This window comes from Rhinolophus sinicus, chromosome 16, assembly GCF_057876585.1.
Source record: "Rhinolophus sinicus isolate RSI-liver-muscle chromosome 16, RSI-T2T, whole genome shotgun sequence".
NCBI lineage: Eukaryota > Metazoa > Chordata > Mammalia > Chiroptera > Rhinolophidae > Rhinolophus > Rhinolophus sinicus.
This window is the reverse complement of record NC_142516.1, coordinates 179,980,692-179,998,430: the sequence shown is the minus strand read 5'-3', so window position 1 is coordinate 179,998,430 and position 17,739 is coordinate 179,980,692.

Here is a 17,739-nt window from a genome sequence, read left to right as displayed (position 1 = left end):
GTAATCATCTCTGGGGATGTGGGACCATCCTACAGGATATGGTACATGTATTGAATCAAAGGTCTTTATATGACTCTGTGTCCTCAATAAGAATACATAGGTCTGGGACAAAGCAGCAGGAAGAGGAATGGTCACTCCCAATGAATAAGTAGAGTCAGCAATCAATAAGTAGAGTCACTTTCTCAGCAGCGATATTAACCCTAATGATGGGGAAGAGTGGGAGGCCAAGGAGCAATATGTATGCAACACAGGTGATCCACCTGGGTGCCTCTTGGTACCTCCTTGCTCAATTGTGCTATAAATGAAAAGGTACAGTTATTCTGTCCTCAAAAGGACGTGATTAGAAGATCAGTCTCTTCCAAGATGCGGGTCTAGCTCTTACCACATACTAAGGCACTAATGAGAAATCTAGGGTGGATAGTGGAGTAGGGATAGAATGTGTTTCTTTAATTAATTAATTAATTCATTCATTCATTTATTTTTCCAGTCACAGTTGACAGTTAATATTAACAATGTGTTTAAGTTGAAGATCCCAGACCAACCGAATTGATAAGGACTGATTCTTCTGACTCAACTCCCATTTCTAAATCTTCCCTCAGGAAGCCAGGCCCACAGAAGGAGCTGCTCTATCAGTGTGTATGTAGGAGTAGATAGAAACTACACAGAAGTTGAACTATGGAAGAAAAGGAGATACATTTCCCAGATACCCTTCAATAAAGGACTTACTTCCCAGCTATGGGGAGTGTTGTTATCAGATACCTCATAGCTATCAGCTCTGTCCTGTCTGCAAACACAAGGTTACACCCTTCCCAGAACATCCTACATGCAGTGACTAAGAAACACAGCAGTAGATATCCAACTATTTTGGTTTCAGGCAGAACATAGTTAATAGTCATTCCTTACTCTAGAGCTTCCCACTGGGTTGACTAATGCTTTGTCCAGATTACACTGCAATTTGACGATATCCTCTGACATATCCTACTTCCACCATTTTCCTTTTATAGGTATCAGTCTTTACAGGTATCTTGAACCCCAAACTCTGTCTCTCAGTGTCTGTCTCTGAAGACCAAGATGCAATAGGTTGGACCCATGAGATTATCAAAATCTCTAAGCCATTTCTCTCAAAATTCTCAAAACCTCTGCCTCTTCTCGACATTTCCCCATGCCTCTTACAGATTAGTGAATACTTTGAAGGGAAACAAGGCAGAGAGTGTCAGCTTCACCATAATGAATTTCACTTTTCTCTAGGTCTTTAGTCCTTCAAGTCCTGATTGCCCTGATTGCTTTCCAATGCCCCCAGGTACCGATTATTTTAGCAGTCATTTTTAATTATTCTTGGTGGAAAAGTCAATCTAATACAAGTTATTATGTTGTCTCAGTCAGCTCATGATGCTAATAAAAGATATCATAGACTAAACAACAAAATTTTATTTTCTCACAATTCTGGGGTCTAAAGTGTGAGATTAGTGTTCCAGCATGTAGGGTTCTAGTGAGAACACTCTTCCTGGTGTAAGGGTGGAAAACTTTTCCCTCCTTCCCTTCTGGGTTCTTTGAATGGTCTAATAATTATAGTCACATAAGACAAATTAACAGGAGAAAAACAAATGTTGTAAGTCCGAAAGGCCCATAAAAATATGTGACTCCCTGGCAGTCCATTAACTAATGCTCATATACCATCCTGACCTAAGGAGAAGATGGTAAGGGTCTGGGTTTCAAAGGAAAGAAAGACAAATCACAGGAATCACAGGAAGATAAGAAGAGCAAATGTTTGATAATAAATGTTTGCCATGCTATGCAGGTAAGTCTTTCCGATACAAAAACGTTATCTCTAGTAATAGCTCTCTTCCTGGTACAGGCCACCTATCTAAATTATTTTAGGCAGTTAAAGAGTCAAAAGCTCTTCCTGAGTCTCCTGGGCCCTGATTGTCTTCAGCTCAAAATGATTCACAATCTGAAGTAGCACATTCTAGGGTGGAGTATTCTGCTCCCCTCCCTGGTTTGCAGAGGTTGCCTTCTTGCTGTACTCTCACATACCAGAGAGAGAGACATAAAGTTCTCTGGCATCTCTTCTTATAAGGGCACCGATCTCATCATGAGGGTGCTATCCTCATGACCTCATCTAAACCTAATATTCTCCCAAAGGCCCTATTTTCAACTATCGGGGATTAGGGCTTCAACATATGAATTGGAGACACATAATTCAGTCCATAGCATATGTCATAACTATAAGGAGGTTATGCCTATTTTATTTTTTTATTTAACAAGTACATGCAAATAATTAAAACATAAAATTGTGTTTAAACATTTTCAAGGCTCTGTCACCTTAACTCATTTCTAAGAGGAAAATAGTGATTTGGTTGTTTCACCTGTTATTTATTTCCATACTCCTATATTAATGTCAAGCAATTATAACTTCTTATGAGCTTTTATAGGTACATTCATCATTTTTGGCATTGTCAATTGACTCTATGGTGGTAAATACAAATACTTGTTTACTTATATGTAGATTCTTTCATCCTGCCAATGTGATTACCTCTCAAATTTTATTAAATTGATATTTGATATTTAATTACTATGTTTATGTAAATATTGTTTACTGTTGAGCTAAGCACTATACTATAACTTTTTTATTTTAATTTAAGTTCTTCTTTCTTATGTTTGTTTATTATTATTTCACATCTGAACATTTTTCCTATATTCTCAAAAAACTCCAAAAATTCATCTGCATTTTAATCAAGAGATGATGAAAGCTATTTTGATAATTTATCAGGTCTATTTATTTTGTCTTGATGACAGCCCTCTGAGAGCCCTATGACATCCCACTCTGGTCTTATCTATTTGCTCACCAGTTGTCATCCTGGACTTGCTTTGCTATCGTCCTGAGAATTTCCTCCTCGTCTTTTTGGTGTTAGACCTCTTGTTTCATGCCTTCATTTATATCTTCCTCACCATTTTTCTAGCCTCTACCTGCCACTCAGTCACAAAGCCAATGCTACATATTTCAGGTTTTTGTTTTGGTATTACCCTACCTCTAGATACCAATTCTTGTATTGGTATACTTTTATATAACAAATCACCACAAAACTTAATGGCTTCGCTCATGTTCAATGGGAGGATTGTAATGATAGAGAGGTTCTCTGTTCTGGGTCAGCTGTAATAATATCCATCGCATGTATTGTTGGTTAGCTGGTTGATTGGTTAGTAGCGAGGTGTTCTAACATGGCCTTAATTACTTGTGTATTGGTTGGCAAATTGACAACCAGGTAGCTTTAGTTCTACTCTGTGTGGTTTCTCATACTCTAAAAGGAGAGCTCAAGTTTGTTCACCTGGTCATCCCACAGTTACAAGCACAGCACAAGAGCAAGCATCAGTGAACATAAACTTCTGAGACCTTTGCTTGTTTCATCTTTGCTAAATTCAAATGGGTCAAAATAAACTCTATGGTCATCCTAGAACCAAGGGGTCATCAAAAGGGAAGAATCTGGAGCCCAACTTGCAAACAACCACTCAGTCTTCCACAACATTACATTTCCCTACCTAATCAAAATTCTAGGCTCAAAACTTATGAATCTTCTATGAGAATATCTATCTATATATTTATTGCTCTATGTATTTATTTGCTTATTAACTTACAAATACTTCTACTAAGTAGCATCTAATTTTGCCAGGCACTGTTCTCCCTCACCTACAATTATTTACCCTTTAATCCTAACATATTAATATCCCCAAATAACAGATGAGGAACCTTTGGCCAAAGAGGTAAGGAGCATGCCCAACAGCAAGTGGTAAGGAGCATGCCCAACAGCAAGACGTAAGGAGCATGCCCAACAGCAAAGTGAGCTTTAAATCCATTATCTGGGTCGCAAGTCTTTCTTCAGTGTGGCCCCGGAGCTTATGTTTTGACACCCCACCACACTGCCAGCCTTAACTACATTTAGTCTCTAATTGATTTTTCCTTTGAGAATTGCTGTATCTTTGAAATATATTTATCACCCCTTTCTTTTCTGTACCACCACCTTAATTTTCCTTTATAAAAATACTTATGAACTACAATACTTATGAACTACAATAACTGTCCCCTACTAATCTAGTATTTTCTCTTCCTCCCAAAGTTTTCTCACATTGTTTGTTTACTCATAATGCTAACCATTCCCTCAGGGGCTTAACAACTAAAATAAGCCATATAGTCTTCTTTACCTATCCAAATCCTTTCTATATTTCAAGCCTCAAGAACTCTTTTTCACGTGGCCGTCTCTTATATTTCAGTCTTTGTACAATTGCATCTCTCTCAAAGTATGCTGCATGTATACTAATTAGGACTCCTTTTGACAAATCATTTAGTCCTGATAATTACCTTCTTGTTTTAAGAGTATACATATATTTTTAAAGTAAAATTTAAAATTACATCATCATAAAAATTACTTATTTATTTGTTGAGCATTTCCTCTTGGTTGACATCACAAAAAAGAAATTATATTGTGAATATCAGTGTAAGTTAAAAGCACAAGCTTTATGAACACATTTTACCATTAGTAGTTGACATGTAAAGAGGTGATTTTCAAGGCTGGATCTCATGCAGACTTACTAAAAACAACTCAAGGACGTTGTTAAGATTTGAAATTTATGTAAAGATAAAGAAAATCTGTGATTTATTGAAAAGATAATGTCCTAGGATTAGGGGAATATGGTGAGGAAAATTTTGATACTGTGTTTAGGTCAATTTTAAGCAAAGTGATAAATAGAGAAATATTAGTGTGAGGAGTAGGAGAAGGGCATATATTGGAATGATAAGTAGCTCTGGGTCTAAAATCAGTTTAAATGAAAAGTATAGTTACCACTACTTGTCAATCTATAATTATTTTTGGTTCCCTAGATGAATCCTTTCTGTTATAAGTAGAAGAAATAGAGACAGAGCTGACATAGTTTTAAAAGACTCTAAAAACTGATTTAATAGAACAAGCTTCATTAAACTTCATAACAAATGTGTTTCCCTAATTCTCAGGTCTGTTTCTCTGAGCAAAAAAAAAAAAGAAAGAAACGCTCAATTCACTCAAGAAATTTACTGTGGTATTATGAATCTGTCTCAGAAAATTCTGTTTAACCTCTAACTTCCCAGTATTATAATGCCAAAGCTTTCTCTCTCAGTCTAGGATTTATAGCTGAACTATCACAAGATGTACTGCAATAGCAATGGAACTCACCAGCCACCATTATAAAGCAAGAGTCACCATCTGAGTAACATAATTAAATGGGATCTGATGTTACAATACAGCCTTCCTAATTAAGAGGTCCACAAATCCTACAGATGTATTATGGCAGGCTGACACTATACCAGACTTCATAATAAGGTAGAACGAATATTTGAAATGTAGTTATAGTTTTGGATTAAAACTATCTAACATTATATTCCTCCTTAGTGATGAAAGCTCAAATAACGTAAGCTTCAATTCTCTAATCCTAAATGGTTTTTTTTGGATAAAATTTAAATATGATGATACCTGACATAGAGGGCTATAAAATATAAAAACAGGTAACACATATTAAGCATGGTGGACACTGTGTTATGTACTCAAATTCTCCTTCAGGAGTTAAAGATTTATGCCTCCAGCTACAACCCTTAGCTGTTACCTTTTCCAGAAATTTCCTTAAGCTAAAAAAAACTACCTCCGCCTTGTATAAGGCCACACCTTTCCTAGGGCAGACAGCATCTAATGACTGGCCAAAAGGGGTATAAACTCTAGAGCAATGGCAAGTCTTGTTAGACAATGGCAATATATTTGGTTAACGTTTCTCCCAGAGTAAAACTGGGACATAGATGATTTCCCACATCAACCTGAATCCCTAGAGGAAGAGGATGTAAAATAGAATGTCAGTGACACCCGTTGATTGTTGTTGGTGAGATACTACAGAAAGCTTTCTTACTGGAGCTTTTTCAAGTCTTCTAATTTCCCCGTAGTTCTATCCACTTGTTCTAGGACAACAGGGAGATTTTAATTAAATTTAACTTCAAATTTTTAATTCACTATATCTAATCCATCATCATAGTCTGCTTTTCATCTTTTGAAATTTTTAAGATGTTCCTTTTTCACTAAGAAATCAGTCATTGTTTGAGGAAGTAGCAGAGTATGGTGAAAAGTGTAAATATGAAGGCAAACAGAGATGGATTAAAATTTCAGGGCTGCTTTATGTGGTGTTGGAAAAATCCTAAAATCTTTTTAACTTTTATTTACTCACCTTTTAAATGGAGATATTCATCTCTACCTTTTTAGATTTTAGAAAAGCTTAAAAAGTAGTAATATATGTCCATGGCTCAATCACTGGATAACACATTTTAAGTACTAAATCAATGGCAGCTATAAATAATGACAAATGGATTCATTTATTCCTGCTATCCTATTAAAACCTTTGTCAGACAGGAGAGCTTACCTGGCCAACCTGTCTCAATTCCCTTCTTATCTACTTCATTTTATCATTTTCCATCTAATGCTACTACTTTATTCAAAAATTCACAGCTACACATATAAATATTAGATTATTTTGTTTTGTTTTTATTTTACACAGTAAAACAAAGATCTATGTTTAAAATTAGAGAGAAAATCATCTTCTTTAGGACACTTTCAATTTAATGTATTACAAGTTATATATTCTTATAGAATAATGGGTAATAGAAAATACCATCTTTCCTTCAACCCATGTGAATTTAAGTTGATATGTAACATTTGTGATTAGAAAAATTAGATTTTTTTTTTCTACTCAGAACTGCATCTGCGGTTCTTTTTTTTCAATTTTTAAAATTAAACAATTTGGAGAAAAAAGTTTATTATAAATAATTAGGATACAAAGTTACAATGATCTTCTTTCATATAAATTAATCTGATCATTGTAGAAATTATTCTATTTCTATGTGGAAAAATACAGAATCTTATGCAGCTATGATTATGCAACTAATTCTGTTTTTCTATTAGAATGCTTGCTTTCACTGACAGACTAAGTAGAAATTTAAAAAAAATAATGAATGAAATGTATTTTATGTAGTCTTCAGGGAAACTCCTCCAAACAAGAAAAGTAATTATGTAATACACTTTTAGCTACAGTTATATCAAAATGTTCAGTTTCTTTTCTTTTCTTTTTTCCATTCCTCAGTATACAATTTTAACTGAAATGGAATACTCATAATGATTTCTTATACTGGTAAATGCTTCACACTTTATAACGTGTCTTCATCTCCATCGTATTTTTCAACCTTTACAATAACACTGGGAGAAAAATCAATAGAAAAAAGTGTGACCACAAAGAGGTTAAACGATTGGCAGAGATCACACAACTAGCAATTGAACCTCAAAATTAACATAAAATAATCTGACTCTTCAATTAGTGCTCTGTATTATACAATAAGCAGCTGATAGCCCATTCAACAATATTTTCTTATATGGAAACTTATGCTTTTCTCTTTTATGTTTCAAAGTTCTATTAAGTATTAAGCCACTTACTCTACCTATAATAAAAATGGGTAAGAATTGAGCTTTTTATTCTAACCTGCTTTTAAAAGGAAAAAAAAAAAGTAGATGCTGGATATTGTAAATCTGGGTTAAACTATTTGTCAGACACATTATTACATTAATTTCAGATATTAATGTAATAATATCTGAAAAAGCATATGTGTGTGTATATATGTGTGTATATATATATATATAAAATACATAATATATATATATATCTATATATATATATATATATATATATATTATACGAGAAGAAAACAACATATGAAAAAAATAAAAATAAAAAATTAAGGAATGGAAATATTCATGGCAAAATTCCTACTTCTTTGAGTTTTTCCTACAGTTCTTAAATTTTATTCAACTGATTTAGTTAGACACTCAGGTCGACAGGAACCCCTGAAAGTTCATTCGCATATTATGTCCTTGTTATTAAAACGTTTGCTTCTTTTCACCAAAGACTTGACAAGAAATCTTGCCATACCAGCATTTTTTTCTAATTAAAATTTATTTGGGTGACGATGGTTAGTAAAATTACATTGGGTTCAGGTGTACAATTCTGTAATACATCAGCTATATATCACATTGAGTGCTCACCACCCAGAGACAGTTCTCCTTCCATTACGATATATTTGACCCCCTTTTCCCTCTTCTACCAGCTTCTTGCTTATTGTTTGTGCATTACTGATGGCAAGCTGTGAAAAATTAATGGGATGACATCACTGTCATTGTCTCAATTTCCATGCAAATTGTTTTTTCTCAAAAAAAGAAAATTTAGACACCTAGACTTAAAAAGGAGACACACTGACATTAATTTATTAGCAGCATGAGATAATAATGTACATTAGAAAAGAATCACAGGAAAAACAGAAAAAATGACCCAATCGAAATGCTAAGCTATAATTTAGAGGGTCAGAGGTTGATCAGTGCATATTTCTTTGGTGTATATCAAATCAATTCTTGTTTCATGTTTTATAGAAAATACTTCCCTACATGTGCTGCCTTTAGTGGCAGTGTCATAACTACAGCATGACAACTTACTACTGGTCTTCAATTTAGAAAAAAATAACTAAGCAAAAAGAGACTGGGACAAAATTCTATTATGTGACACTTTTGCATGAACATGTTTGATTGTACGCGTATATATTACCTTCTAGCACAGAGTCAGTATATACATAATGCATATTGCTCCCTATTTTGTATTAGTGACAGATATTACCAATCAATCATGATCTTTCCCTCATTGAACTCAAAAATGGTTTCTTAATCCTTTTGAATAAGGAAGTCTAGGCAGACATTACCAGCAGTTTGGTGGTTATATGTAGGTGAAACAAACAGACAAAAATAGTGCTGTATCTGGTGTTTTTAGTTTGTTTGTTTTCAGTTAGTTTATATAAATGGCCTGCCCAGATAGAGTGTATGCAATTAGAAATATTTGGAGTAACAGATGTATTTGCTGAATAAAATGTGGTTAGTTCCTGAAAAAAAAACAAGAAAAATTTGAGTTGACCACTTTCCTTCTTTCGAAGTTCCTCTTGATCTCTATATACTCCCAATTTACTTGTAATATTCAAAACCTAGATGCTAGAGAATGCAGAAAATTAAGTTCCCTATTTATATATTTATGGTTATTTTTACATACATACGTATCCTGTACTACCATTATCATCTTACTCAGTTTGTTGATAATTTTTGCCATTTTAAATATTTTTGCATATTCTGAGCTTCAGATTTTGCATATTAATGGGATTTTTCAAGGTAGTGAAAGTGAAAAGTTTTTTACAAAATTCTGAAGGAGGAGTACATGATCCCTAGATTACATATCTGGTCTAGATACCTTTTATGTATAAAAGCAATAGACGGTATTCTCAAATTAAAGACACAACTAAACAAACAAACAAAAATTGAGCCCTGTTTTGAAACTAAAATAACCTTTCGAGGAACCGCCACACTGCCTTTCATAGTGGCTGCACCAATCTGCATTCCCACCAACAGTGTATGAGGGTTCCTTTTAATCCACAGCCTCTCCAACACTTGTTAGTATTTGTCCTGGTGATGATAACCATTCTAAACAGTATGAGATGATATCTCATTGTGATTTTGATTTGCATTTCCCTAACAGCTAGTGAATAACCATATGACCCAGCAATCCCTTTCCTGGGTGTATGCCTAAACAATCTGAAAACATTTATCCATGAAGATATATGTACTCTGATGTTCACTGCAGCTTTATTTATGGTGGCCAGGACATGGAAATAACCAAAGTGTCCTTCCATAGATGATTGGATAAAGAAGACGAGGCACATATATATAATGGAATACTACTCTGCTATAAGAAAAGATGAAATACTGCCATGTGCGACAACATGGATGGATTTTAAGATTATTATGCTAAGTGAAATAAGTCACACAGGAAAAACTGAGAACCATATGGCTTCACTGATATGTGGGATATAAAACTGAAAGTAACAAAAGAACAAGAAAAACAAATAAACAGAAACTCATAGACACAGACAATAGTTTAGTGGTTACCAGAGGGTAAGCAAGGAGGGGGTGGTAGATGAGTGTAAACAGGGTCAAATATATGGTGATGGAAAGAGAACTGACTGAGTGGTGAACACACAACATGATATATAGATGATGTATTATAGAATTGTACACCTGAAACCTATGTAACTTTACTAACCATTGTCACCCCAATAAATTAAATAAAAAAAGAAAAGAATCATGAAATCCAGACAACCAATGCATAATTTTTTTAAAAAGATGCTGAAATATAGAAGCCATGAGCAATATTTATCCATCCATCCATCCATCCATCCATCCATCCATCCATCCATCCATCCATATATCTATGGAATAGCAACTAACAGTCATAAAGAAACAAGGGCCAAAGATTATAGGTATTAGGGATTTTCATAGAAGATAAAATGTGGTTGAGAGAAACAAGAAAAATTATATTTTCTGCATTTCATATTTTTCCTATTATTGAAAAAATATTGTCTAATGTAGAAAACATAGTTCTAAGTCATTGTGACTCTAGAAATTATTTATTTGTTGTACAGATAAGTTTTAGGAATATACCTAATTGTGATGACATGTTTATAGCTCAGGAATTCATTCAATTTCTATCCAGTTTATTGGTGCTTGTTTACATTCAAGCAAAATTAAATTCACTGATTTTCACTAAAATTAAAATATAATCATTTAAAAATATATTTTGCATCCATCTTTTCCCCTAATCACTCTTATTTTTTTTTTCTGTTTAAAAATTTCATCTGTAGATCCACATAAGTCAGTAGTTCTTTATATGTTAATAAAAGTAATTTCTTAATTGTGGGCTTTTTGGTGTTATATTAAAAAGTGTTTTCCTTCTTGATATATTCTATAATCATTTTTAATAAGCATACATTATACTATATGCAGTTTAATAATGCCAAATTAGCATTTGGAGGAACTATTATAATTTCAAATAAAAGTTGACAGGAAAAAGTGGTCCTTAAGGGATACGGTGTAAGAAGATTTTATGGTTTATTTGGACTTTCAGTTTTCATCTTGTAGGTGAGTTAAGATTTTTTACACGTAAACAATTTTGGGGAGGATATTCTAATAAAAAGAAATGAAATGAGAAAAAAGGAATTACTTAAAGAAGAAAAACTGACTCCTGACTGACAGGAGTACAATGAAGAGAGTATAAAATGGGTGGTAGAGTTACAAGACAAAACATCAGATCATTTTATTTATATCCAGTCATTCCTTTGACAGACAGATGTGTATTTAGCCTCTATTGTGATCCAGGCATTGAGGCATTATTCTAATACTTTGATATAAATTAGTGAACAAGCAGATAAAAACCCTTGCTGTCTTAATCCTGCATTCTGGGGGGGGGGGGGGTGGAGATTGCAACCGTTGGTTGCAGGATGCTGAGTGGGTCTCGACTATGCTAGTGCCATTAGCAAAGGAGAAGAATGAAAATACAGAAATGACAAATTAGACACATGAGCAGCATTGCCTATCAACTAACTAGATGTGTAGAAAATTTTTTATTCTTAGTAAGGGTGTCTGGTAGACCCAACGCTATCATGATATATGAATTACGATGGAATCCTCCTGAACGTAATAATGCCCTATTCCTTATCTTGTTTTTAGTTATTTACTACAGAGAGTTCAAAAAGGATTTAAAGCACCTTACAGAAATACGTATAGTGAAATAGGATGAATCTCTGTACTCTTTGTTTCCAATGTCTCTGGAGACTGAGTTTTTCTAACAAAAATAATCTGCTTATCAAGATCACATACTATTCACAAAACAGAGGGGACCTCCCGAAAATTGTCTTTCTTGGATCACTAAATAATTATTTTGAGGATTAAGTGCTTCTATAATTCTTAGTTCATTGGAATTTAAGGATTGGTGAGCTCAGAATCTGTTAAGGATTTAGGAGCTTTTCAAGGAAATGATCTATATAAATACAGGGTTTTACATTACAATATTCTCCTTTTTTACTGCTATGTCAAGGTGGGGCTCGCTCAGAGAGCAGCTTATACAGTATTTACTCCATAAGCTGCTGATTATGTTCTTTAATGTCTGGGAGGCTCAGCTTCTCACAGATGGTACCTGCTGTACTCAAAACTTCTTAGCATGATGTGTCAGTCTCTCTACGCAGCCACAATACTTTTTAGGCTTTTGGATGACATTTGAAGTACATTCTATTTGACAGCTGTTACACTTACTTGATAATTAGTGTAGATGACAAAGTTTTCCTAATTTTTGTTTCACTGACTCCTTTTACAACATAAAGAATTAATTTGCATTTACACAAGAAAAATAAATTTGCAAATGAATTGGTGAATTACAATCATTTTGTAATTAACTAGAAGAAAATTAAAGACAAAAATTACCCTCAATTACCAGTAAATTTCAGTTAAAAAAAAGTTACTTATTTTACTTGACTATTATAATTATTTTCACATTTTCTCCTGTTCTTTTTCCATATGGTTTTGAGTAGCATATATTTTTTAAAAAGTTAAACTATGATTTATGTATTTCTTGTTTCCCAATAATATTATCTGAAATGACTTGGAATTTATACCAACATCCAGTAACAGTAATAAATAACATTACTATTTAACTACAATATTGTCACTAACGTATGTTTGATTTAGAATGATATGTCCATGCTATGCTGTATTTGTATTCTGGCATTTAGAGTGCAAACTCCTAAGTAGGGAGGATATAGTGAAGAGTCTAAAGAAGAAATCAAGTGTGCTGAAACTGGGGTGGGGGTGGGGGGGGGTTGGAGGGGAGGTAGGGTAGGAAGGGAATGTGAAATCAAATTAGTAAAAAAGTAAATTAAAAATTAATATTGTGTAGGAGGTTTGCAGTTTGTTCCTTGATAATCAATTTGTTTTAGCTTTCTCGGAGCATTACCTATATGCTATGGTTAGAACTATTACCTCTGCTAAGGCAGCAATGCTTCCTTTCAATATATACTGGAAATCCTTTAGAATTTCCATGCGAACTCTCAGCCAAGTGTGCTTCATGAGATTGTTATCTTATGCACATTCTAGTGACTAAGAAGGCCTTAACTTCCACGAAGCTTGAATAAACTTTGGACATGTTTCTTCCTGACTGTAGACCCCTCTTCTTCCTTTGTTAGAGCATTTGTTTTAGAAAACATTTAATTGTGAATTATTTCTTTACTCCTTTGAGATCTAAATCTCCAAGTCTCTTGACAGTTTTACAACCCAAGGATAGCTTTCTCGAGGATGTGGGGGCCATCCACTTGAAATGAAATCAAGGAAGACAGAGCCCCTATCTCCCATTTCTGTGAGAGGGCAGTGGCCTAACTTCACTAAACTCCAGTTAGCGACCACAGATGGCCTCATCACATGGACTAACTTTCCTCATCACATCTCTCAGTACTTTTTTGCTAGCTCATCCCAGTTCCTTAAAATCTCTACTGCCTGTTTCCCCCCAGAGCAGTTTAATTCAATCTCTCTGCGCTATTGCAATATTCTCGGTCCTTATTGCAATAGTTTTGAATGAAATCTTCCTTGTTGGTGCAATTTTTTTGTTAACACCAGTTTTCAGAGAAATGTTGAGACTCCTGTTGTATCTGAATCTCTCTAATTATGAGCTATATTTCAATTCAGTGTGACTATTGTAGAGTGTTCATAATGTGGTGAATTGCCTTTTTTTTTGAATTACCTTTAACAGTGAAATAATAATGATCACATTAAGAAATAATGAAGAAAACGCATCTTCTCTAATTAGCACCCATTTTCATGAGGCGCTTGTGTCTCCTTCTTCTGGAACAGAAGTAGGGTGTTAAAGTTACAAAGGATTGACCCACAACTTCATGTAGGGTGGTAGAAGTTTCCACATTTTTGTTGTAGCTGGTTCTGTGTTAGGTCACTGCACTTGGCATAGACGCGACTAGCGAGATATTTATGAAAAGAGGTACAGTTAAGGGAATGGGATACTGAGTGAGGGTGGTCATTCTGGTGTCATTTCCAGAGGTTATTTCTTATATCACTTAGAAACTCAATCCTGCTCTCATTATTTCATTTCAGTAATAATAGTAAGCAGAACAGTTATCTTTTTGACAACTATCTTTTAGTCTTTCTCCCAAACCTTGAAAGAGTTTTTATAATCTTCCTTAGAAATTTAAATGGAGGAAATACATTGTCCATAATATTTTTTCATATTAGCTTAAGTAAAATGAAATGTTATTAAAAAATACTAAAATTATGTTTGTTTCTTTTAAAACTTAGATTTTATATATATGTTAGCACACATTTTTGTGACAGTAATAATTAACATTAATATTTATCTACAGCACTCATATTAACATATGTATGTTTTACTTAGAGCTAGATTCTCTGCCATTATGATTATATTTATTTATATTATATATATATATATATATTTATGTGTATATACATATATACATCCATGCGTACATATATACTTAAATGCATTATGTATAAATATACACGCATGGTAACCAAAATTTGTAAAATGAACATATTTTGTGCATCTAGCACTATATCACATTGACTTGAAAAAATACTAGAATGAAAGTTACAAGAGGTTTATTAGATATATATTTACGCATTTATTTAATTTTTTTAAAATATAAGGTAAACTTTCACAAAAATTTTTTTCACCTTTACTTGCATTTTGATCAACTTCTCTGATTTTCAGGATCAAAATCTCCTACTGGAGATGCTGATGGGTTTTAAGCTCCAAAGCCTTTGTAGAATCAGTGGAAACAGTATAATGATTTCCTTTATTTGACTCTCAGTTTGTTACTGATTTTTCAGGATGTTGGTCTGAGTGTAATTTAAAGAAAAATTGTAGAACTGCTTACTCAATATACCATTACTCTTCATGAATTTGGCTGGTTATCCACTTGCTTTATTGGCTATTGGTAATAGTTCAACTACAGTTCCTGACTGGTAACCTTTTGGTAAAGCCAAAAAATCTGGCTAATCTTGAATCTAAGCAAACATTAACCTTACTAGTGACCTTTTTCCACATGATTCCCGTTCTCTCACAGACTCTAAGGCTGTGATTTAAGTTTAATTAACATGAAAATACTTGGCCTTAGAAAAACTTAGCCTTCTTCCTTGAGTAAATATGATTCAAAGAAACATCAAGTGAAATGGTGACTCAATTTAATAAGGATTCAATATGCTCTGACTATGTAATGAAAGGTGACTAAAATTACATTTACTACTATAGAAATATTGAGTTTGGAATCAATTAAGAGTACAGGAATTAGGGAAAAACAGACTGTTCCCCAATAAAGTCCTGGAAATACACACTGTTCCCCTTCCCCAATAAAAGTCTTGAAAGAAAGAAAGGAAGAGAGAAAGAAAGAAAGAAAGAAAGAAAGAAAGAAAGAAAGAAAGAAAGAAAGAAAGAAAGAAAAAGGAAGGAAGGAAGGAAGGAAGGAAGGAAGGAAGGAAGGAAGGAAGGAAGGAAGGAAGGAAGGAAGGAAGGAAGGAAGTCAGACAGAAAGAAAGAAAGACGGGGGAAAAAAAGAAAAGAAAAAAAAAGAGTACAGTAATTTGGGGGTCAATGCCCAAGGTTATGAAGGGCACCTCAACACAAGGACCGTTTTTGGAAAAGACAGTATTAGCCTGTTTTTTCATTTGTGGGTAGAGGAATTTGATTGCAACAATTGATTGCATTCAGCCAGTTAAAACAGTTCACCTTAATTTCACCTGATAGAATTCTATTAATTCAAAAACGTATAAAATAACAAAAGTAGCTGTCAATATCTGAACTGACACCATGGGATGGGTTGTAAATATACATTAATACAGTTAGTTTACATTCAGCAACTAAAACTAATATTCAGAGATTAATTGCATTAGTACTGTATTAATTGTTTTTCCATAAGAGGAAACAAAGGCTTAGAATGGTAAATAAAGTTTACAGAACAAATACAGAACTCAAAAGTAGGTAAAGATGACCCCATGGGGTATGCTTTTTATCACTATTCTATACACTTAATATACTGTGAGACAAAAATGTTTTTAGAAAATTGTTTCTGTATTGATTCTGGTCAGGGTCCTCTCTCATGAAAGTCACTTTCCTGTTCTTATGATAGTTCAAGGCAGCCAGGTCATTTCCTTTCACCACACATGTCATGACCCTACAAAGATTTTAGTTCCCATAAATGGATCTATCAATCATTGGAAAACCCAGCAGAGAGCAGTGACCTACTCTCTGCTTTGTTCATCCACAATGACGCCTATTTTTGTGGCCTGGACAACTGTTCCTTATTCGAATCCTCTTTGGTTCTCAGACCTCCTCTGGCTTTGCGTGTTGGCTCACAAAACTTCCTTCAGTTTGTTGCCTTCGGGATCCCTCTGGCATGCCCCGCCACGTGACCTGTCATGCCGGGTGTCATGTGGGGTCTCTGGTCCCGCTCCCCACATGAGAATGCAGGATATGGTGAGGCCAAAAAGGAACACTCACAGAGCCATAGATAGGGGAGTCATACCACTATAGTCTCGCTGGCGGCATCCGCCTCTCTGCAATCCGCTATCCACACTCTGCCGCTTGCTAGCTCAGCCCCCATCTTCTTGCTAGCCCCCATTTTCTGCTAGCGTAGCCACAGCAGTTATATTAGTGGCCAATGGCTCACTGGTTACAGCTGACAGCCAAGTAGCCACAGCTGATGGCCATCCAATCACAATTGATGGCCATTTACTACCTGAGCCGGCACCTTTCCACGTGAGACCGAGAGCCTGGAAACTGCACTCCTGGTTCTGTCCCCACATGACCCTTCAGTACATGCTCTTGGATAGTCTTTTGGGATTTGTCTTTCTTGACCTATGAAACTTCACTAAAATGAAGAGACCCAATTACCCTTCTTTCTGACACCATAAAGAAAGAAAAAAAAAATGATCTCCTTGGTCAGCCCCGCTGACTGAGAAATAAATCAAATACCATCTGTATGTATACAGTTAGCCAACTTAGGGTCTCTGATTCAGAATGTCCATTATATGTGAGGCTGTTATTTCAGTTATCTCCTTCACAGATTCGCTCTCACACACCTGTGAACATGCTGGAGCTGTGGCTGTCCTCCAGTTTTTACAATATGTCTGTCCTCATTCCTGCGGTTGTTCACAAATGCCACCTGTGGCTTCAATAAGAGAGGACTTAAAAACCTCACTAACTTTTGGCAGAACATAACCTATCCCTGTATGAATGGCTCCAGCTTACCTATAAAACTTTCTATTTTCAAAATAACCACCCCCTACCTCTTAACACTTGCAGCAGCACCCCAGCCATTTGAACTAATTGGAATTAGAATTTAACTTGAAGCATTTTTTTTCTTTTCAATTCTTTTTTTCGTTATTCTATTTAACACACAGTAAACTACTTATAAGTAAGGTAGAATGATAACAACATAAGAATTAAATAATAAAGAAACAAAATATAGTAAAGATTTTAAAAATTAAGATAATCAAATAATGCATTCGTTTTGAAAATAGTTAATATCATTAAAACATCAATAAAGTTAGAAATTGCATCCCTTTTTCTATGAATAGAAAGAAATTGCTGAAAGTAGAGTAATTACTATGGGCCACACAGGAGCTATGTTAGATATTCAGAGATAACTAATAAGGTATAGGCTTCTTCTTTTTTTTTTTTTCTCCAAAAACTTGATTCTTAACATAGGGAAAGAAATTTAAACAAATAATGATAGTACTAGATGGA